Source organism: Panthera onca, chromosome C1 (genome assembly GCF_046562875.1).
Source record: "Panthera onca isolate mPanOnc1 chromosome C1, mPanOnc1 haplotype 2, whole genome shotgun sequence".
In the NCBI taxonomy this organism is placed as follows: Eukaryota; Metazoa; Chordata; class Mammalia; order Carnivora; family Felidae; genus Panthera; species Panthera onca.
Window position 1 is genome coordinate 67,383,075 of NC_138346.1, and position 22,861 is coordinate 67,405,935.

A 22,861-nucleotide genomic window follows, 5' to 3' on the forward strand; every position below is an offset into this window, starting at 1 on the left:
ACTCCACATGCAGGGTGTAAGGTAATCTAAAAATCCAAATTTTCAAAAAGAAATTTGTAGGTTTTATTTTAATTGTACTAGTTTATGAGTGAATAAAGTTTGTAAATTTAGAAAATTTAGAAAAAATATTGGTGAGGTGCAAATAAATGAGTATGGGAAAGAATCTCTGTACATACTCTTATGCAGGAGAGATGTTCTGTTTTACCTGATGATAAAGAATGAGGATGTTTTTCCTTTTGCTCAATTTTGTGTGTCTGCCAGTAGATGGCGGTACCATGTTGAGTGCTGTCAGCCTTTTTTTTTTTTTTTTTTTTTTTTTTTCTTCCCCCCCTCAAAGCTGTTTTCTGATATATGTTGGGTACCATAGAGTGAATCTCAGAACAGGAAGCGGAGGCATAAGCAGAGAGGATTCTGGAAAGGTCTCTTTGTTTTCTTGTCCACAGAGAAAGCAAAGAAAAAAAACCATTGTAATTAATTTGTAGACCTCTGTGGCCAAAAATCTGAACAACTGCAGAGGAAGGCACCTTATACTCTAACCATCTTGGATGCGGGGCTTTGTTATGCTGTGATCTGTGAGGCTCTGTTTTATCAGGTAAGCTGGCAAAACATTTAATTATCTGCACCATAGAATCTAGCCACCAGATCATTTCTCTTTTTTAAAATCATCTTCATGCTGCTATTTTTAACCTAATGCTGTTTTAATGTAAATTACAGCAACCAAAGTCATCATTTGATGTGTAAACTGCTTACTATTCCTTTATCTCTCAAAGGAAATAGAGCCTCTGTCTAGAAATGGTGACTTATGGTAGAGACTAGGCATTACTGATCTCGTGTTTTTGAAACATGCAGATGGTTATGATTCATTGTATTCAAAGAAAATTATTTTTTATTGCACAAAGCTAACCTAATGGTTTTTGTGGCTGTACATCGTTTATTTAAATGTCCAGTGTGTTCAGTATTCCAGTGTGTCCAGTATTTCTTAAACATAAATCTATAGTGAAATTGGAACTATCGTCCTTGTGCTGTAGTCTTTTATTTAACAGCTTTGGAGGGGCCATGTGTATAGGGAGCAATAACAATATAGAGGTGTAATAATCTATTTTCAGGGAGGGAAGAAGATAATAAATACTAACCATTAAAAAGAGATTTAACCTTTTAATAATAAAATCACCCCTATATGTTCCATAATATGTTATTTCTTTTATATTTTAATATGTTCATTTTTATATTAAATATTTAATTTTTAATTTATTGACTTAAAAAAGGCTATTATATTTTCTGGATGAATTCTCTTATAAGCTTGATATATTTCTGTTTATTTTTTTTCTCTATAGATTTAATAACTGGTTATTATGATTATTAAATATCAGAGAGAGCCACTTGAGCCAAAAGGAATAATTATTTAGTTTATTATATATATATTTATGTAGTTTTCTTTAAAATATTTTATAGCATAACCACAAATACTTCATTTAGTTAGCAATCACATCCTTAGAAGAAGAAGTTATTGGCAGAAAATCTATAGTCATTAATTGAAAGAAGTGTTTTAAATATCATAAAGTTGTTTTTTTTTTAATACAACAGGTGGTGTAATGTAGCATATGAGAACAAAGATAAAGGCATAAGTGCTTGTAGGAATTTGCATGCCAAGATTTCACCGCAACATTCCAAGTAGTGTGTGCCCTATGTGAAATAAAGACCTTTGATTTTAACCTGGGTTTCCAGTTAGTACTGGTCAAAATGGCCTAAAAATAGACATTGAGTATTTAAAAGCAATTGTAATTTCTAATGATATGGGCAAATACTGATTTCTCACTTAACACTTTACACTGAGTAACAAACAATAATACTCCCCCTAAAAACATAAAATAGTGGTTGCCTTAGAGAAAAGCCCTGAGTCTTGTGTATATCAGAAGAACTCCTACCATAGGATATGAAGAAAACTGTTTCTTGGAAAAGGGTTCCCAGAAATGGATGCTAATTGGCTTCGGTGTATTGTATATTCCATGCTTCTCTACAGGTGACTGAATATGAGTAACTTTGTTTTACGTGAACACAGGAGCTGGTCTTGATTGAACTGTTTTACATTTATGAATGGATGCTTATACTTCAGCCCTCAATACAAGCAATTTTTTTCAGTGTAGTTGTAATAATTTCTTAGTTATTTGTCTATATATGTAGTCACCATGTGAAGAGCAAACATACACAGAGTTCTTCACAAAATTTGTTCTTTGAAAATTTTTAAAAATAAAACCTGTTTTGATTAAACGATACATCAAATAAGTTTGGGTATCTTATTCTTTAGAAGAATCTAATAGTGACTTCATTTGTAAGGTCAAGAATAATTTATGTAATTTATGTAATTTATCATGTAGTAGAGATAAACAGGTTGAGCACTGAGCTGGAAGTCTTAGTTTTTGATTCAAGTTCTGCTACAAATAATGAGCTTTATCACCTGAGAAAAGACACCATGTATCACTGACGTGCATTTTCCTTGCCTGGAGGGTTATTAGAATCAAAAATATATGAGGACACTTTTTATTTATCTGGATTTTTGCCAATTTATTTCTCAGCTTAACTGTAATATGATACATCCTCAACTCTTACTGAGTTGTATATTACCACTAATGGTGCATTAAACCTGGAGATAGAAAAATAGAGGAATAGAGATGTTTTAAAGGTCCTTGGTCACTTCCTTCTGTGGTGGAAATGACTAGGAAGCAATATGGAGAAGTGGGGAAGAGCAAGGGCTGGCGGACTGAATCCTAGTTCCACTGTTAAATGACAAAGTATTTAAACTTTATAAGCCTCTCTTACATCATCTATAAAATAGGAATGATGTCTATGCTGCAGGATTGTGTAAATAAATAACGTCTGTTCAGTGCTTATTATATATCCTGGGACATGATTGAATGCCTACCCTTCCCTCTTCCCCTGTTCCCCATTAATAGTGATGGTGATATAATGTCTTCCACCACAACAGGAAGAACTGAATGAAACTGCCAAGAAATTTTGTAGTTAAAAGTGATAATTCTCATCCTAGAAGAGTGCCCTTGCTGAAACAACAACAACGACAACAACAACAACAACAACAACAACAACAACAACAACAACAAATGTGCTCTTTGTAATAATATTGATTAGTGCTAACATCCGGGGCATTTCCTGGGAGTTTAAAGAACTCTCATAATACCTTCTAGAAGACCATTCTTTTGTACAATGATATATTATCATGGACTCTACTTTAAAGACTTTCTTCTTTTAACACAATAGGGCCAAGGGGCTTTATTTCACTGGCGCATTAACAGATATACTTATCAGACAAAAGACCTCTATAAAGATTCACAAAGAAAATTTAGGTTTCACCAAGAACATTTAAATACCAAATAACTTGTACTATAGCCATCAAATAACAAAGTCTAAATCCCAGAAACGACCATAGATGTTGGCTTTGTGATCAACTCACAAAGCTCTACTGCTTAAATCTTATTAATGATACAATAAAAGGTGGAGAGGCAAATTGTGCCTGATGAAATTGTAGGCATACTGCAAAATCCCTACTTCCCTCCAAAAGTTTTCTCTACGTGCAGTTTTGTGCTCTTGACAGCTCGTCAAGATCAGCTACTGGGATCTTAGGGAGCTATGGCTGGGATGTGCTTTCAGCACCCCAGGCCTCCTAATCCTGCCCTTCAACCACCCCTGGGCCTCTTTAAACTGACTCAAGTAACTGCACTGTCATTTTCATCTTCATGGCAGCCAAGATGACTTAATGGGCTCATGACTGGGCAGATGTGAGAAGTTCGGGAGGCTTAAAGATACGAGGGGAAGGTTTTTCAGTTACACAGTGCTGTGCTTGGAATTTGTTGGTAGTCCATCTTCCTTGAAACTAGGTAACTCCAGCTTTTGTGATTCCTTATATTTAGGGTTGAAATTAGCTGAAAGCAGTCATAAGTAAAAGAATATGAAGATAAATGCTTTCTTTTCCATTAAAGAATGAACATGTGGCTAGACAAATTTCTTTGCATGAGTGGCTGTACAGATTACTTTTTCTCATTATCATTCATGTATAGGAACATTGTGAACTCACTGAAGGTTGGGAATTAGTATTTTGTTTGTCATCTAAAAACATATTATTCATTCTATCTTAATATTCATGGTTGATTTACAAGTTTCCAAAACTATGAAGATTAATCACCTACCTGCCCCTGAAGTATAATTTAATATTAACAGTACACTTCTGCACTTTTAGGATCTGTTTTAAATTTTGATTAATTTCAATTCTAAATTATCTTTGCTTCCACTTGAATTTTACCCCATAAGCAACTTTAATGGCAATTCACCATAGAACCTGGTATCTGAACTATTACTTCTTGAGGCAGACTCTTGTTTGAGGTGATTATAAAATTTGGGAAGGATAAAATCCAGTTGTATTGTTGCTTGTGTTGCAAGGTCATATATTTATCTTTGATTAGGAAGCTACTTTTTAGTTCAGTTTTACCTGATGATAGTTTTCACTCTGTGGTACCTTTTAATGGGATATAACGAGTGTAGATACCTATTTCAGAGCAGACTAGTGTTAATTTTACTTGATAATATGGTAATAAAGAAAATGTGGCTCTCCTATTATGCAAAGACATGCTTTGTTCTATGAACTGCCTGACAAGTATCAACTCTTTGGGTACCTAAAACTTGAATCTATATCCAGACATATAATTAGCCACAGTAGAAGAATTCTTCAAAACTTATATGAATGCTTATTGGATACCACAAGCTTTAAGGTGCCTTATTTATTGATTGATTTTTTTTATACTCTACCTCTTTCCTTCAGAATTTGAAGTGATAAAGGACCTTATAGAAAGAATTTTAAAGATATTTCTTCCCAAGATATATGAATAGAGAAAAACTGCAAAGTAACTTATATACAAGTTTACAATATTTTACATACATATATATATACATATATATATATATATATGTATATATATACACACACACACAAATACAGTGCCTATGCTAGGTGGTGGTTTGTAGAAGATAATTCTCAGAGGTTGTTTCAGTTCAGAGAAATCTTTTAAAAGTCTGGAGTTATTTCTGTAATAATTGAATTAGGTTTTCATCCTTTTGGAGACTGCATATAGGGAGCCCTTCATGTGATTAAGCTCTGTGCTGGCACAAAGTGAAAGAAATGATGGTGCTTAAATTATTAAACAGTGGTTGAATATTGTTTTATTCAATGGGTGAATTCAAAGATGGGAAGTCACTCTTTAAATAACTTTGGCCATTTTCTGCCAAGAAGCTTACTTTGGGGAATTTTAATCTCTTAATATTCAGAATATACTTTATTCTTACTTGGGTTGTACAGAACACTGTGTCCTTTTCCTTTCCCAAGAGATATGACTGAAATAATTCACCAAATCCCAGTTTTTACTCCTAAGTGACATTGTGCTTCTGATCTATAATCCAAAATATTCTTGCATAGGTCTTAACAAAACACATTTTAAGGGCTTACGCCTCTATTTAAGAACCAGTCACCTGTTTGTTAGTTTCTCTGTCTCCTCGGTGTTTTTGCTTGTGACATTCATTTTCCTCTTTGTAAATTATTTCTGTTCTACCTAAACAAAGTATTGAGCATTTTCTTTTCATGGAACTTACATCATGGCTAGAAATAATCTTACAAATAAATTCTTAAGGAAACAAACCCAAACTTCTACATGGGCAAAATGGATAAGAAGAGGAATGAAGTCAGCTAGGTTAGAAGTAAGGAACTGGACAGCCCATACCCTTTACAAAGAGGGGAAACTCCATCTTAGGGCTAGGAGACTGTTGAATCAGATGATTTCTCCAAAGAAGCTAAAAAATCCAGATTTTTTTTTTAGAATTATCTCTTTTGTTAAACGTTGGCATCTATTTCAAATTATTTATAATACTAGATAGATTCAACAAAACATACCTACAGGCAGGATATGGCCAAAGGAGTTTGGCTGGGTTTTTTTTCCCTTTTGCCAATCCAACCAGTATTTTTACCAGTGAGGGAAAATAAACCTGATGGAGAGGAAATGGCTTGACTGCATTTCGAGGCACAGCCACAATAACACACTTCTTATCTACCATTCCAGGCCTCAACCAACTGCCTGTGATTTTCCTACTACATTCATTTCAAATCCTTGAATGTTCTATACATTACCTCCCATATATCTGTTTTTCCTACTGATATTTATATCACCAAATTTTAATCATCATAGATCCTTCTTACCCCCTTTTTTGTTGCTATTAGTGCTTTCCTTACTGTCACTATCATGTTACTGATATGATAGTTTATGCCCTGTTCTGAAACTATTAAAATTTGTCTTTACATTACAACTCAAAAATAGATCCTTTAGCTGTGAAATGGTAAAAATATTATTAATAGGATATTTACATGTCCTTGAGTCCCATATGGCCTCAAAGTTCTAAAATATCTTATCAAATTATCTTTAATAATAGTCAATAATGATTACAGCTCAAGTAAATCCATTCTTATATTATTTTTCAACAATTGTGTTGGGGTCCACTATCAATCTTTATATATGTGTACCAAAATTTAAAGTGTATTATTACATCAGCATTGGAAGAACAGACAAAAGTATAATTTACAATCATACCGCATTCTCTTTCATGGACATAAAAATCTGGTAGTATTAGAGAAGAATACACCTCAGATACATGCACTTGGAATGAGAACTTCTTGTCCAGTAAATGGGAAATCAGGGGGACAAAAGCGCAAAATGAGAAATGAAAAAAAATTAGGTTTTTAAAAACTCACTAATAAAAATGACAGAGGAAAAGAACACTTGAAGGGAAATAGATACGTAAACATCCTGAGAGAAAACAGAGGTACAACATGATAAGCTTTAGTTGCACACTGGAATCACCTGGGAAGCTTAAAAAAGAGCAATGCCAGCTCCACTTTAGATCAATTCAATTAGACTCTCTGGGGCTGAGTCTGGGTATCAGTGTTTATTTAAAAGCTCTGCAAGTATAGTTCAAATATGTGGCCAGCCTTGAAACCAGCTGACTGAAGGAAGGCAGAGAAAAATAAGAGAAGCTAATGAAAGGTTGGCTAGCGAAGTAAAAGCTGAGAAATGACTTTCAAAATTCTAGTAAGTGGATGTGTGTTCAGTAAAGAGACACACAAATGCTTAGGAAAATAACAACAACAACAAAATATATTCCTGTCCATTTCTTCCTTGGTTAAAAAGGCTGGTATTTATTCCATATGTTTAAGCAGTTTTATATTTCAAATTGTTAATTTCCTACCCTTCCCTCTATTTGAAGTTGACCCAGCTGCTGGCTATGGTATATTGTGCAAACTAACAATACAAACAATTGTGCACACTCAGAAATAAGCATCCACGAGCTGCAATTTGTACAACCAGAGATTTCGTTCTCTTTTTATTCTATACCTCGTAAATTGCTCCTTTGAAAATTAAGCCCTCAATAATCGAATAAGAGTTTCTGTTGAAAGATACTCTTTGAATGTCCAGGTCATCCAACTGGAAACAAAACATTGATTTCTAATTTCTGAAACTGCAATTGTGGTAGATTCAGAGGGAAGGCAGACCTGTAAACCAACAAATTTCTTAAGGCCAAATGCATTTAAAAGTGTATTTTCAGAAAGTGATATTTATGAGAAAGAAATGAATTAATCTAATAGCTAAGCAGAATTAATAATGAATTGCATTTCTTAAAAGGAATTCCATTACCAAGATGAGTCAGCTTTTTCAACTCTTTAAGGAGACATTTACTGGGTTAACACCCCAGCTGCTTTTTATGTCGTTTTCCAGCAGTCCTTTCCACAGCTGGGAGGAGACTGCGGTAGCCATTAATAAAACAATCTTCTATGTGCTTCAGGACAAATTATATCCTCAAGTCTTTCCTCTAGATAAGTATCACTTAATATTACTACTTAAGTATGTTTTCTTCACAATTCTTACCATTCTGTCAATCTGGTCAGTAAAATTACCACCCTATAGGAAAGATCTGTTAAATCTCAGGTTGAGAATATCCATATTTTGAAGCAGGGGGCTGGTGTTTCTATGGCAAACAGAAGAAATACAATATTTTGTTTGAGGCTCAATTTATGATGGATGTATGTAAAACCATGCTTGGGTCCTTAAATTGGGATTGGATCATTTACTTAAAAATAATCAACATCCTACCTTTATACACAAAATACTTGGGGTTAGCCAACAATGAAAACGTAAAAAAATAAACCAGTGAAGTGTTAATAGGAATTAAAGCCTGAACCAGAGAAGAAATATTTTGCAAAGAAGGGTCACCTGAAATTATTCAGTGAGTATAGAGAGAGAAAAATTTATTGTTGATATAAACATTCTTTCTACCAACATGGTGACAAGTGTGCTAACTAACCTGATTCTTTGGGGAAAACCATTCCAAGTTGTCATTCAAAAGCAATTAGATCAATTGAAAAGGGAAAGGGTAATGCTCAGGAATAAATAAAAAGTGGCACAGCACATCAAATCACGATGCAGATCTCTATGCAAATTAACACAAAAGAGTCAAGCTACACCACCAAAGCCACAAAAGTGAGCTCTTTCTTATACTTTTGTTGGACACGTTGTTTGCCAGGTGTCCTAAAATTATTCTGAGTCATCGTAAGGCACATCTCTTTTAAACATCCATTAAGTGCACAATAGTGGTGCCACGTCTCCAGCATCCCTCTCTGAGACTAATTTAATCATAAAATAAAACACACTTTTTCAACAGTCCATATCCCTCAAGAAAGCTAAATTTAGAGACTTTGTGAGAAAATATTTTCTTAAATTCTTAAATTCTTAAATTAAGAGAATATATTCTCTTAAATTCTTCCGGAATAAAAGGTTTCGGGACTAAATATTTAAAGCTGAAAAAGGCACACTTGATGTGGTAACTCTTCGTATTTTTCCAATCAAAATTTTTTGTTAGCCTGAAAGAATAAAGTCTATTAATTTTTTAAAGGGGGGGGGGTCACTTGAAGAAGGAGCGCATTCAATGCTCAATATTGCCGAAGCAATTTTATCAGAATCCTCAATTACCCAAATCCTTGAGGAGACATTTCGGGTGGCACGCTTGAAACATTGCAGGAATGCCACAGATTCCAGTTCTTTCTAGCATCTTTCTAGCATCTTTTCCCTTTAGCTTTTACATTTCTCCTCACTATTGCTGCCCTCTGTTAGCCAGGGGCTCACTTGCTAGATCGTCCATCCTGGGTAGAGCCAGGATAGACAGGCGACACCAGTCTTGGCTCTCGTGAGCAAGCTGGTTGCTGCAAATCCTTTCCTGAAATAAAGTCGTGCATCACATGTAATTTTTTCTTACCTGAGGCATTCTGGTTGTCTTTAGCCTCGAAGGAATTGAGCATTGAACAGCATCCTTCCTGCCTTTACATGCAGAGACCTTCCACTGTGTGTTCCTGCTATAGTGAGTGGCATCACTGACACCTAAATCAGGGCGGTGCACACAGGCCCTTGCTCTGATTTTTGGTGCCAATGATGTGCTTAGTGGCTGGAAAGGTGAAAAAAACAAACACTGACTTTTTGGGTCCTGAATTCAGATCCTAGGAGAAATATTTTCAGCTTTTCTGGCTTTAAAAGACCCTATTTTTGTGGCAGGGAAGGTGGTGGCGAGGCTGGGGGTGGGGGGAACTTAGCCAAGTGACTTGTCATATTTCACTGAAAATTAGACAAAGTTTTGTGAGTTTTTTTTTTAAACCTGCTATTTGTGTAGAATTCCCCAGATGAGAAGACTTTTCGTATTACCATTTCATGAAGAAATCATGTATACAGGATTGAATATGTAGAGTTAGAAAGGATTTGAGGGATCGTTCTTTTCAGCAACCAACCTTCCAGCTGTGCTCTAGTCAAGGCACTCATAGTATTTATTCATCAAAAAAACATTGTTTAAATCTGAGCAAGTCCCAAGTTCACTAAAGTATTCTGAAGATGAAGGTAGCCTCTAGTAAGTATAGCACAGCCTAGCTCAGTTACATGATTGGTCCAGTATGCAGTGGTTCTTGTTGCTCAGAGTAGAAGACTATTGTTGTACGCATCATTCAATTCTCCCAGAAGTTATGGATGTTGGAGTGTGTCTGGTAGAGTCCCAGAGTCTGGATACGGGAACTAGAGTTTTAGAGACAAAAAAGGCACTACAAATGAGCTAGTCAATTTTCCTCCTCTCCCTCTTGTTTACAGATGTGGACAATGAACACCTAAGATGTTGAGTGTTCAATATGTCACAACAACTGATGGCAAACACAAGCCTAAAATACAGGTTACCTGAATGGCAGGCTCCATTTGTCTCCTGTTTTCCTCCCTCTCTTCCTTACCTTTTCATTAAATCTTTTTTTCTAAAAAGATAGAGCAGGGAAAACTTATCCATTATGTTACACTGTCTTCTGTGGCACTATGTCAGGGTGATCAGAGTGCATGGCATTATAATCATCTATTTGTGGAGCATGCTTAGTAGAGAAGCTCCCTCACGTGGCCGGGTCCTCACTGGTGAAGAATCACGTGACAGCTGAACCTCAGCCCCATCTAAATCAAACACCAATTCCACTAGAACTGATTGGAAGGGAGTGATTACAGCCTCTCTGTTCCAGGCTAGATAAATCTTAAACCTCTTAATTTTAAACCTCAAAGGAATTCAGGTTATATGTGAGGAAGAAAGCATTGCCATCTCGAAGTAATGCAAGTTGTTGTTTTTTTGTGGTTTGTTCTGTTTTGTTTTGTTTCTGTGCCTCAGATTGCTTTATTTAATGCCTGTCCTCTTTTAGCACAAGAGGGAAGGGACCATTAATTTTCTTTCCCCCACCTTTTTAAAAATTTTGATTTTAGTTAGCTAACATACAGTGCAATATTGGCTTCAGGAGTAGAATTCAATGATTCATCACTTATATACTATACCTAGTGCTCATCACAAGTGCCTTCCTTAATATACATCACCCATCTAGCCCATCCCCAACACATCTCCCTCCATCTGTCTCAGTTTATTCTCCATCACCAAGAGCCTCTTGTGGTTTGTTTCCCTCTCTTTTCTTTTTCCCTCACTTCCTATATGTTCACCTGTTTTGTTTCTTATATTCCACATATGAGTGAAATCATATGGTATTTGTCTTTCTCTGATTGATTTATTTCACTTAGCATAATACATTATAGCTCTACCCACATCATTGCAAATGGCAAGATTTCATTCTTTTTGATGGTTGAGTAATATTCCATTATATACACCATATCTTCTTTATCCATCATCAGTTGATAGACCTTTGGGCTCTCTCTGTAGGTTGGCTATTATTGATAATGCTGCTATAAACATTAGGGTGCATGCACCCCTTTTGAATCTGTATTTTTGTATCCTTTGGGTAAAAACCTAATAGTGCAATTGCTAGATCATAGGATAGTTCTATTTTTAATTTCTTGAGGGACCTACAGAAACAGTAGTTCTCCAGGGTGGCTGCACCAGTTTGCTTTCTCATAAACAGTGCAAGAGAGTTCCCCTTTCTCTGCATCCTTGCCAGCACCTGTTGTTTCTTGCGTTGTTAATTTTAGCCATTCTGACAGGTATGGGGTACAATCTCATTGTGGTTTTGATTTGTATTTTCCTGATGATGAGTAATGTTGAGCATCTTTTCATGTGAGTGTTAGCCATCTAGATGCCTTCTTAGAAAAGTTTCTATTCATGTCTTCTGCCCATTTCTTAACTGGGTTATTTGTTTTTTGGGTGTTGAGTTTGACAATTCTTTATAGATTTTAGATATAAACTCTATATCAGATACATTATTTACAAGTATCTTCTCCCATTTCACAGGTTGCTTTCTAGTTTTGTTGATTGTTTCCCTCACTGTGTAGAAGTTTTTATCTTGAAGATGTCCCAATAGTTCATTTTTGCTTTTGTTTCCCTTTCCTCCGGAAATGTATGTAGTAAGAAGTTGCTATGGCTCATGTCAAAGAAGTTGCTGCCTATGTTCTCCAGGATTTTGATGGTTTCCTGTCTCACATTCAGGTCTTTCATTCTTTTGAATTTATTTTTGTGTGTGGTGTAAGAAAGTGGTCCAGTTTCATTCTTCTGCATGTCGCCATCCAGTCTTCCCAACACTATTTGTTGAAGAGACTGTCTTTTTTCCATTGGATATTCTTTCCTGATTTGTTGATGATTAATTGACCATACAGTTGTGGCTCCATTTTTGGATTTTCTATTCTGTTCCATTAATGTATGTGTCTGTTTTTGTGCCAGTACCATACTGTCTTGATGACTACAGCTTTGTAATATAGCACGAAATCCAGAATCATCATGCCTCCAGTTTTTTTTCCTTCCCAGAACTGCTTTGGCTATTCAGGATCTTTTGTGGTTCCATACAAATTTTAGGATGTAGCTCTGCAAAAAAAAGTGCTGGTGGTATTTTCATAGGGATTGCATTAAATGTGTAGATGGCTATGGGTAGTATAGACATTTTAGCAATGTTTGTTCTTCTAATCCATGAGCATGAAATGCTTTTCCATTTTTTTGTGTCCTCTTCAGTTTCCTTCATAAGTGTTCTGTAGTTTTCAGTGTTGATCTTTTACCTCTTTAGTCAGGATTATTTCTAGGTATCTTATTGTTTTGGTGCAATTGCAAATGGGATTGATCCCCTGATTTCTTTTTCTCCTGCTTTGTTTTGTTGTATAGAAATGCAACAGACTTTTGCACATTGATTTTATATCCTGCAACTTTGCTGAATTCATGTGTTAGTTCTAGAAATTTTTTGGTGGAATCATTTGGGTTTTCTACATGGGAGTATCATGTCATCTTCAAATAGTGAAAATTTGACTTTTTCCTTGCTGATTTGGATGCTTTTTATTTCTTTTTGTTGTCTGATTGCAGAGGCTAAGACTTCCAGTACTATATTAAGTAGTAATGGTGAGAGTGGACATCTTTGTCTTGTTACTGGCCATAGGGGAAAGGCTCTCAGTTTTCCCCATTGAGGATGATATTAGCTGTGAGTCTTTCATATGTGGCCTTCATGATGTTGAGGTATGCTCCATCTATCCCTACTTTGTTAAGGGTTTTTATCAAGAATGGATGTCGTATTTTGTCAAATGGTTTTTCTGCATCTAAGTAACACAAGTTGTACCTCAGGATCCCAGTTCTAAAGTTCCCTCAGGTTGCCAAGTGAAAAAGGCAATCAACTCTCAACACTCGGTTGTGAAAACAGTGTGCTGTCATTTTGATTACAGTCAGTAAACAGTCTGTGGTTGCCTGGAAAGAAACTGCCTAAAGCACACGGCACCAGCAGCAGTAGGAGAAATGCGGCTCAGGGCACTCACAGGGAGGGCTCTCTGTAATGGCTGAAGCAGCACTGATGTTATAGTAGGAGTATGGATCAAGGATTATATCACTGTTTGCTTTCTGTTTGCCATGCTGCCAATTTACCTCAAAATAGAAAGCTTTCTATAATTCTGTTGTATTCAGATTTAAATGTGGTTTCCACTCCAGAAACACATGTGCGTGCAGGCACACACCCCCACACACAGAATGTTTGCTTATGGACCAAATAAGTTTTTCACTATATTGTTGCTTGGTCCCAAATCCTGTGACTTAGGACAAAAATAACAATCTGACCAAGTAAAATAGAAAAATTATCCATCCAGAGAGAGCCCCCCCCTCACTTTTTGAGCATCTCAGAATAGGGGATTGTCCCCCTTTCTAATTCCTGTGTTTGTTTAGGGGTTTGACCATTTGGAGGAGGGTGAGAGGGTAGGGTAATTGTATATATCAGAGCAGCCCTATTCAATAGAAATATAATGAGACCCCTATATGTACTTTGAAATTTTCTAGATACTAAAAAAAGGAAAAATAAACAAGTGAAATTAACATTATTGATGCTATGTTTTTTAAAGCCAACATACTCCAAATATCATCATTTCAAATTTTGGCACTAGCCACATTTTAAATGCTCAACTCCTACATCTGGCTTGTGGCTACCACATCGGACAGGGCATTTATAAAATTTGTTTTAGGTAATTGTATTCAATAATTATCTAATAACTGCCTGCTTACTGTGGTGGCTAGTCAGTAAAATCCCATCCTCCAGGACTTTAACAGTAAATGTAGAAGCAATAAGGCACAACCTTAAGAACAACAGATGATAGAATATTATAATTATTATATGAATTTTAAAGACAATATGTGTGTGCTATGGGAGTTTAGAGGAATGCAAAATCACTTCTAACTTTAGAGTGTAGGTAGGATCTTAACAAGCAATGATTGGTGGTCAATGATATTTCAGGCACAAGGAATGTTTTTGATGTCCAGAGGCCAGAGACTGGAGACTTTCAGGGAATGGCAAATAGATCAGTTTGACATATATGTAGGTAAGTGTGTAAGATGAAACTGCAGAAGCAGATGGTAAAATAGTTTTAGAGAGAGAGTTTGATTACTTTTTCTAAAACAAAAAACAAAAAACAAAAAACAAAAAATGAACAACCACTTGATTTGATGGCACCATTTACTAGCCATGCAATCTTGGCCAAGTTACTTATCCTCTCTGGACCTTATAGTTCCTTTATCTGAAAAATGAGGACAATAACCACATTTATCTCACAGGGTCATTGTAAAGATTAAGTGAGCTGATCAGTGCCTATTGCATAGCAAATGCTTAGTTAATGTTCTATATAATCATTATTATTATGCCTCTACAATATTGATTGTAGGGAACTCTTTGACTAAAGCATTCAGTCTTCATTTTGCTCTGTTTAAAGACAGTCTAGTAAACTTAGCTTATTTATACAATTTAAGGTATACAAGATTTCAATGTGTGTTATTTTAATCTATATTAAATAGGACTACAAAATTAGGAAATATAGTACCCATAGATAATTTGGCTTTTACTGCTTTTTTTAATTTTATCATGTTAATGGCTGTATGATACAAACCTAAGTTACTTTACTTACTTAACCAATCCCCTTTTAGTGGACATTTCATTTTTTTCTAGACTTTACTATTATAAAATATGCTGCCATAAATAGAATGCAAGCCTTTTTAAAGAGTGCATGTAGGTTGAATTTCTTTTCAGTAAATTAAAATATAAATTATTAAATTTTGTGGGAAAACCAAAATTAAATAATCCATTTATTCAAAAATGCCTCCTGAGCACCTACTATGTGTCATGTACTGTTCTAAGCACTTGGGATTTGTTGGTGAACAAAATAGACCCAAAAAGCAAATATTCCAGCCCTTACAAGGCTTATGTTCTACACAGGAGAGAAAGAAAATGAATAATAAACATTATAAATAAGTAAATGATGTAGTATATAATAAGGTGATGGTGTTTAGACACCAATAAAGTGAGGTAATAAACTGGAGGGGAAGCACAGTAGGTGTCTTTGAGAAGGTGTACATTTGGCCAAGACCTGAGGAAGATGAGGGAGTTAGGCATTCAGCTATCTAGAGAAAGAGCATTCTTGAGAGAGGGAACAGTATATATGTGTCTGGCAGGTGCAGAGGCCAGACAGAAGCCAATCTGGCTAACAAGCAGTGAGGGAGAGGGAGAGGGAGAGCAGGAGGAGATAAGTTCAGCTAGGTTGCTCTAAGGCCATATCGTGAGGCCTTATAGACAATTGAAAGGAGTTTGGCCCTTTCTCTGGGTAACTTCTGAAGGCTTTTGATCAGAGGAACGACATGATTTGATTTCCATTTTTCTCAAACTGATCTGATTGCTGTTGAAAATAGGCTGGGAGCTGGGAGACAGGAAGCTATTGCAGGCTTTTGTAGAATACTGCCACAAATCATTCCAAGACTCTGGGTTCAGAGCAATTATATCACAGGACATTAAATGAATGAACAAATGAGCAAATGAACAAATGAGAGCAATATTAATGGCACATATGTTTCTAACTTCAAGATAAATAAAATTGTGGTTTCTATAAGCCAGTCACGTCAAAGTATGATTCCTGGGCCAGAAGCACCAGCATCATCTGTATACTTGTTAGAAATGCAAAATTTGGGGCCTCACTCATATCTATAGAATTAGCAACTCTAGGGAGGCAACTGGCAAGGCCTTCCAGGTGACTTTGATGCCAATATGAAGAACCACTCCTATAAAACTTAGATGGTGAAAATAGATGGACTGAAAGATTCTTTTCAGTTTTAGGATACTGGGTTTCCAAGTTCAATTTTTTACATTTATTTCATTTTAAAATTAACTATAGTCTTTGAGAATAATAATTTACTTACAAGCAGCATAGACTCATGCTTACGAATAGAAAATTTATAAGTAGCATAGTCTCATGCTTATGAATAAACAGAAAAATTTGACATTAATTACATCCCACTTCTCTATAAAAATACTATGGGAAGTGGTATATTATTTTTTTTTAATTCATGTGCAATAGAAAGTTGAAGAAAAGGAAAATGGAGAAAATGGGGATGATAAACCCGCCAAGACTGTGGATTAATGAAGTTCCTCTTTTAGAATGTACATTTAGCTTTGAGCCTCTTGGGCTCAACATTTTTAGAGTGAACTCAGGAATGAATTTTATACAACTCAGAGAAACAAATCCCAGATTTTAGGTTAATGTGAATCACCATGAAGCTTTCTGGTGGTCAAATATGATCCAGGAGAATCTCTGGAGCACCCAAGGGAGTAGATGTATGGTTTACTTTCCAGACAAACTTCTTGTATTTCACTTCACTGGTGATTTGGTCATTTGGTATTGTCCCCTACATAAGGGCCTGAAGTCTTAAAACCAAGTGAGCAGCTGGTAGGGTAGGATGATTACAGACATCAGAGAGCCAACCAGCATTCCCACCCAGATGGAATGCTGCCCCTTCCCTGTGGGGAAATGCTGCCAGAGACAGGCTGGCAAAGTCTGTGAGTTCCTCAGAAAGAGGCTTTGGATCTGCTTCGGCCCTTGCACAAAGAGCTAAGTCCCCAGAGTTTTATAGCCTAATGCCTGGCAGAAATGGTTTTGATCAGGGTGGGGTCGGGAGAGGAAGGCAGGTATATCATATTATGAGTATAAAGGACAGGATGTATTGAGAGAAAAGAAAATAGCATAAATGGCCAGAAACAGTTATAAGATAAACTAAAGAGGAAAAATGATGGTAAAAACAATGCACCTGGAATAAGACAAAAATTTTTAAAAAACAATGGGACTCAGTCTTAAAGAACACATAAATTGTCAGGATAAACTAAAATACCACAAAAGTGAATATAAATGATTGAGCTCACCTCTACAAAATTCAGCTGTTGATGGCGCCTGGGTGGCTCAGTCGGTTGAGCATCTGACTCTTGATTTTGGCTCAGGTCATGATCTTATAGTTGTAAGATCAAGCCTTGCACTGGACTCTGCACTGATACTGTGGAGACTGCTTAGGATTCTCTCTCTCCCTCTCTCTCTCTCTCTGCCCTTTTCCTGCTCACGCTCTTTCTCTCTCTCTCAAAATAAATAAATAAACATTAAAATGTTTTAAAAATTCAATTGTTGATATGAGTATTATAACTAATAATGTTAATATAAATATATTAAGAAAAATAAAATTGAAGCAACTTTGTCCAAGGTTCCTCAACTGATGACACCTACCTTTTTCAGGGTAAGGCCTTAACATGCTCTTTGAGCTATCACTTCCTCATTTGTGGCATAGAGAACCTCCCCTTAATTTCCAAAATGCTGAAATTCTGTTAACATAAGTTCAAAATTTGGGGGGATCTCCAGGCCCAATAGTTGTATACTAGATAATCTGAAAGTAAAGTTTCTGAACCATCCTATTTCATCACCTTCTAAATGGAATTCACTGAGTTCAACTAATTTTAGCCATCAGTAGAAGTCTTATTTGATTTAACCTTGTATGGGTCTTTTGGGCAATTAAATTTAGGACATCTGTTAAGCATGTTACCTAGTGTCCCTTCTGTTATGTCCTAAGCAAAGTTTCTTTTCTCTATTTAGTTCTTGGAGAAAGTTTGCCTTTTTATACACAGCTTTTAGGAATTTTTATTTCTTCCTAAAACAGAATAAAGCCATGTAATCCAGTGTGCTTCTGCTCTTTCTTACTTATTGGGAACATTAGATCTAAATTCCAGCCTTGGTTTTTTAAAGTATCAATCGCCCATTTCTAGTAACTTCTATTCATTTCCTTCAGAGCAGCCTTCTCAAACTGTAATCTATGTGCCACCTGCACCAAATTCATTTAGGGAGCTTGTTTAAAATGCAGATTCCTGGGCCATGCCCCAAATCAACTTTTTCAGAATTTCCAGAGATAGAACCCAGAAATCTGTGTCTTTTACAAGTAGCCAAATGATTCTTATGCTTGCTTTAGTTCAGAGCTACTTTAAGGAATCCCCATTCTCTAAAGAATTCAATTACACCAGTTTTATATTTTAGTTAATCTGTAAGCCATGGTCTGCTTTTAAAGATGACTGAGACAGAACTCTTATTAAGGCACAATGTAACTTGAAGTATGAGGCCTAAATTGGAGCATGAAGCCATATACCGAAATCACTATGACTGGGGATTTGGGATTATTTGTATAGTTGGGATTGGCATGTTTATTTGGGATTGGCAAATCTTTCCCATTTGGAGCCCAAGCCATAGAATATATTTTCTCTGATCCACGAAGCAGTGATTTTTTTTTTTACAAGAATAGGAAGAGGAGAGAGAAACCAAGCAAATCAGAACCTTTTGGGATGCTTTCTCAAACTACTCTCTTGCTCCTCCTTAAGTTCTTAGTTTCTCTTGGATATCCACCCTCTGTACCTAATCCCCCTCCATGTTCCCAGAGTAAAGTTGACAAATATTTTAGAAATATATCTAAATTGACATTTTGGTTTTTTAACATATGCTCATTTTATGTCAGGATGTAGATAGATTAAGCTATTTAAACACAGTTACTTATGTCCTGGGGAAGGGAAGTAGTGTTTATTAGGCTTGTGGCTGTAAAGTAGAGGAAACATTTACTGAAGGGCTATACATTTATTTTACAAATTAATATTTCAAGCTCTGATGCATGGTGTATCTGATGGGTATTGTTAGTAGCATAATAACAATAAAACTACTATTATAATTATTGCTACTTCTAATACCACTAAAACTTTCAGATTTTATGGAAAACCTACTTTATGCCCGCTATTGTATGAGTGACTTATAGCTGTGTGTGTGTGTGTGTGTGTGTGTGTATGTATGAAATAATATATCTCATTTAGTTCTAACAACAGCCCTGTTTCACTAGGCACTGTAAACCTCATTATCTCATGGGAAACTAAAAACTGAATGGGTTAGGTAGCATGTTCAACATTACATAGTTAGCAAGATCCGTGTTACCACCAAATGAAAGGTAAGTGAGATCATACAGGTCTGTAAGGAAGATCATACAGGTACCTGCATACTTTGCTAAAGTGACTAAGTCACTGAAGGCCACAGACAAATTTTAACAAGGGTGTAGGATATATGTTATATTTTAAAAGTCTATGTATAAAATTAAAAAGTGAGATTTAATGGTTTTGTTTGTTTGTTTGTCATAGTAAATTATAAAAGGAGATCTATTGGTGAGAATCCATTACCAGTTTGGCTTATGAGCGAATTGATGTAAACATTGTTTTAAATATCAATTGCTGATTTAAAAGTTACATATAATGCCCTTTGAAATAATTATTGGTTTAACTGGGCTAAGTTATTGCTAAAGGTTATGGCTGATGGAATATGACATCAGATTGTTATTCTTAGGTTAATATTATGCCTTGGTTTAACATGCTAGTTTTTCATCTCTTCTTGTCTAAAATTTACCTTAGAAGCCACTGAATAAGGTTTATTGGTCTTATCTTAACCAGTCAAATGGGGTTTTAGGTGGAGAGGAAAAGGAGCTAAAAAGGAACTAGAATGATGACCCATAACACCAGTGTAGATCACACGTTCCATTGGTCTACTTCTTTGGTCTTTCTGGTATTTGAAGAAAAGAAACAAAGAGGAAAAAAGAGGGAGAGGAGGGAAGGAAGTAGGAGGTGAAGAACAGAAAGATGCTCTGGAGCTCTGGCATGCCTTCAGAAAGAGTAATTAAATCAAGGCTGCCAAAGAAAGAAGGGCCCCACCCCCACCCCAGGATCCTGGCAGTGGTTCCCAGCCCCATCGTTCCTTGAGCACACCAGGGCACCCAGACCCAGACCCACACCACCCATTTCACTCCAAATACCAAAGATGCTGGACTAACTTCACCTGTTTCCCTTTCTACACAGATTATGGAGCAAGAAAGCTGACACCAAGCCACATCAGTGTTCATCAGGGATGAGATATCTGTCAAGGATTTGTGGCAGAGTCGCTTACAGGAATAAAAACACAGAATTTCTTCTAGGGATAGTATAAGAACAAATGAGATAATTTCCAGAAGTGGCCTGAAGCTTTTCCAGAGAAAGGTGCTGTAACTATCTAAGGTACCTAAACTACCAGTGGCATAAATTTGTGTTTGTGGAAGGTAAACGAAAATCTCTATTAGCTAACAAGGGCAGCTGCATGAGGGGGGGAAAAAAAAGAAGAAGGCAAAAGAGTGATTATCTCCTTCCTTGCTAATATGTGTCTCCAAAGAGGCAAACACTTAGAGATGTGGCAGAGATGACCTCAGGGAGTGAAATGATGCCAAAGGCTATTGATGTAAGAAAGAGAGACTAACCCAGCTTTTTAGTTATTTTTCTTTTAAAAGAAACATCCATCCTGTGTGTTTAGTAAATTACCCAGGATTGTATTTACTTGAATTTTACTATATTTATTTGGTGATCGTATCCATAGCTTAACTGTTTGCATGGGGTAAAGGACATCCAAATAAATATATGGTTAGTATTTGGTTGAAAGCTGGCTTCTGAACTGGCCAAGTTTTTGAACCGACCAAGGAATATTTACTTGTTTGGCGTATCTGCTGCAACTAGCTAGAAAAACTGTCTAAAACCGTCTTAGTCAAGAAGGATGTTTATTGAATATAACAGGCAGTGCAGAGGTTGTTTGGGTCCAAGAGCTGAGCGATCCATCAAGAGCCCAGGGGGAGATCTGTCTCTGTGATCTGCCACCCTCAGTGTTCCAGCTTTGCCCTCAGAATGACATCCCTTCTGGTTTTAAGTTGACTGAAGTAGTGCCACGTATCATACCCGATGCAATAAGGTCGAGGGGACAGAGAATTCTGTCTCTTCCTTGGTCTCCTTCTTAGGAGTGAACAAACCTTTTATAGACACTCCTTTGGCAGGCTTCCCCTCACCTATTCCTGAGGCCTATTCCTGAACCATTGATTGGCAAGGGGCTTAGAGACGGTGTGTGGAGTGGAATGGATGCTAGGGAGTTGAACACACAATTTTCTCCAGTTTGCAAACATACAGTACAAAAATTCAGGAGCTAATAAAGCCAACAATTTGTCTATTACAATGTTATTAATTGTTATTAGTTAGCAGTTGTCTCTCTGTGCTTATAGCTGTCTGATAAAGACAAAGTCACTGGGAACATCAACTCCTAGAAACTATTCCAGGATAAAAATTGTTCTGATGACAGAGACGAGCTCACACTTTCATACTCAGCTATTTTTTTTCAGAGGTATGCCATTGAGTCCAGGTAAAGAAAGACAGAAATAGATCCTCTTATTAAAACAGTTAGCAAATCAATAAATAGCATTTATGTGTGGATAATCATGAGTTTAGCTAACAGGAAGGGAACAGTGGTAGAAAACATCTAAATTTCATCTATATTTGGCCATATAATAGTGATATCCTTGCTGTAGAGTTACTTTCTCAGTAGGTTTAATTCAGACAAGAGTACTGCATCATTCCTTGACACCACAATGAGAGCAAGAGGTAATGATATATAAGAAGCTAGCCTAGGCCTTTAATTTATCTTCAAATAACTCTAAGGTGCTTAAAATATGTCAGTATGTATCCATTAGATGTGAGTTTTATGCTTGTTATTAATTTATTCCTGTTTATCTTCTACATTAAAAACAAAGGTGAGGACTATATTGCTCTATTTCTTAGATTGCACCACTCCATTCCTAACATGGGGCTATATACGTAGTAACCTCCCAGTAAGGTAGCAGACTTATCCTAATTCAATTTCAGAACATGTGAACTAAAAATCCCATTTTGGGGCCCAGGCTATTTCCTGAACTATATTGATTCAAAACCTGTCTTCTTGACTCACCACTTTTACAGCTTGGGCAGATTATCCAACCTACTTGCACCTAGGTTTTTTGATCTCTAAAATGGGAATAACAAGGTTAAATAAAATTAAACGATTAAACCTCATAAGATTAAGTGAGTTAACGTATATAAATTATATGACAGAGTACCTGAGACATAGTAACAGTTTAACAGAGTTTTGTCTATTATCGTTTAATTCTCAAAGCCACCTAGTTAGGTAAGCATACCAACCAGATGTTATTTCAAAGATCTTCTGAAATACAGAAAATAACATTTAATTCTGCCTTGGAGAATGCCCAGTGGTTATTATTATAATGTGCCAAATGCTCTGTATATGCCTTTAAAAAATCATTATTTTCTTTGTCACATACGTGGCCTGAAAATACAGTAAATACCAGATAATTACTATCCCAAAGTGAAAAGCCCTTTAGAAAATGTTAATAACTTTATTCAAAGGAAGGGTAGTCAGCTCCATTTTGTCTTTTAGATTATGCCCTTCTATAATAGTTTCTCACTGATAACAAGAAAACACAGCATCTTTTCCTCAGCAGTGGACACAATCTTTCCCCAACAATTTGCTGTCTCATCATCAAGGACATAAAAATACACTGTGGATTTTTTCCCCTGTAATCTTTCAAGTTGTATGATACAGCTTTCCATCCTTGAAGATGGCAAATTTACAGCCTCTGA

The 22,861-nt window shown here is 36.1% G+C and overlaps 1 protein-coding gene across 1 annotated transcript in view; it reads left to right on the forward strand.

Annotated features, from left to right (window-relative positions):
• Positions 1–331: 331 nt before the first annotated feature.
• Positions 332–22,861, forward strand: part of LOC132670865 (sodium channel protein type 3 subunit alpha) — a 114,366-nt gene continuing 91,836 nt past the window's right edge. Inside the window, exons 1-2 of the mRNA XM_060621297.3 lie at positions 332–592; positions 20,237–20,431. The gene's annotated coding sequence lies outside the window, so the exon portion shown is untranslated. The remainder of the gene's footprint in view (positions 593–20,236; positions 20,432–22,861) is intronic.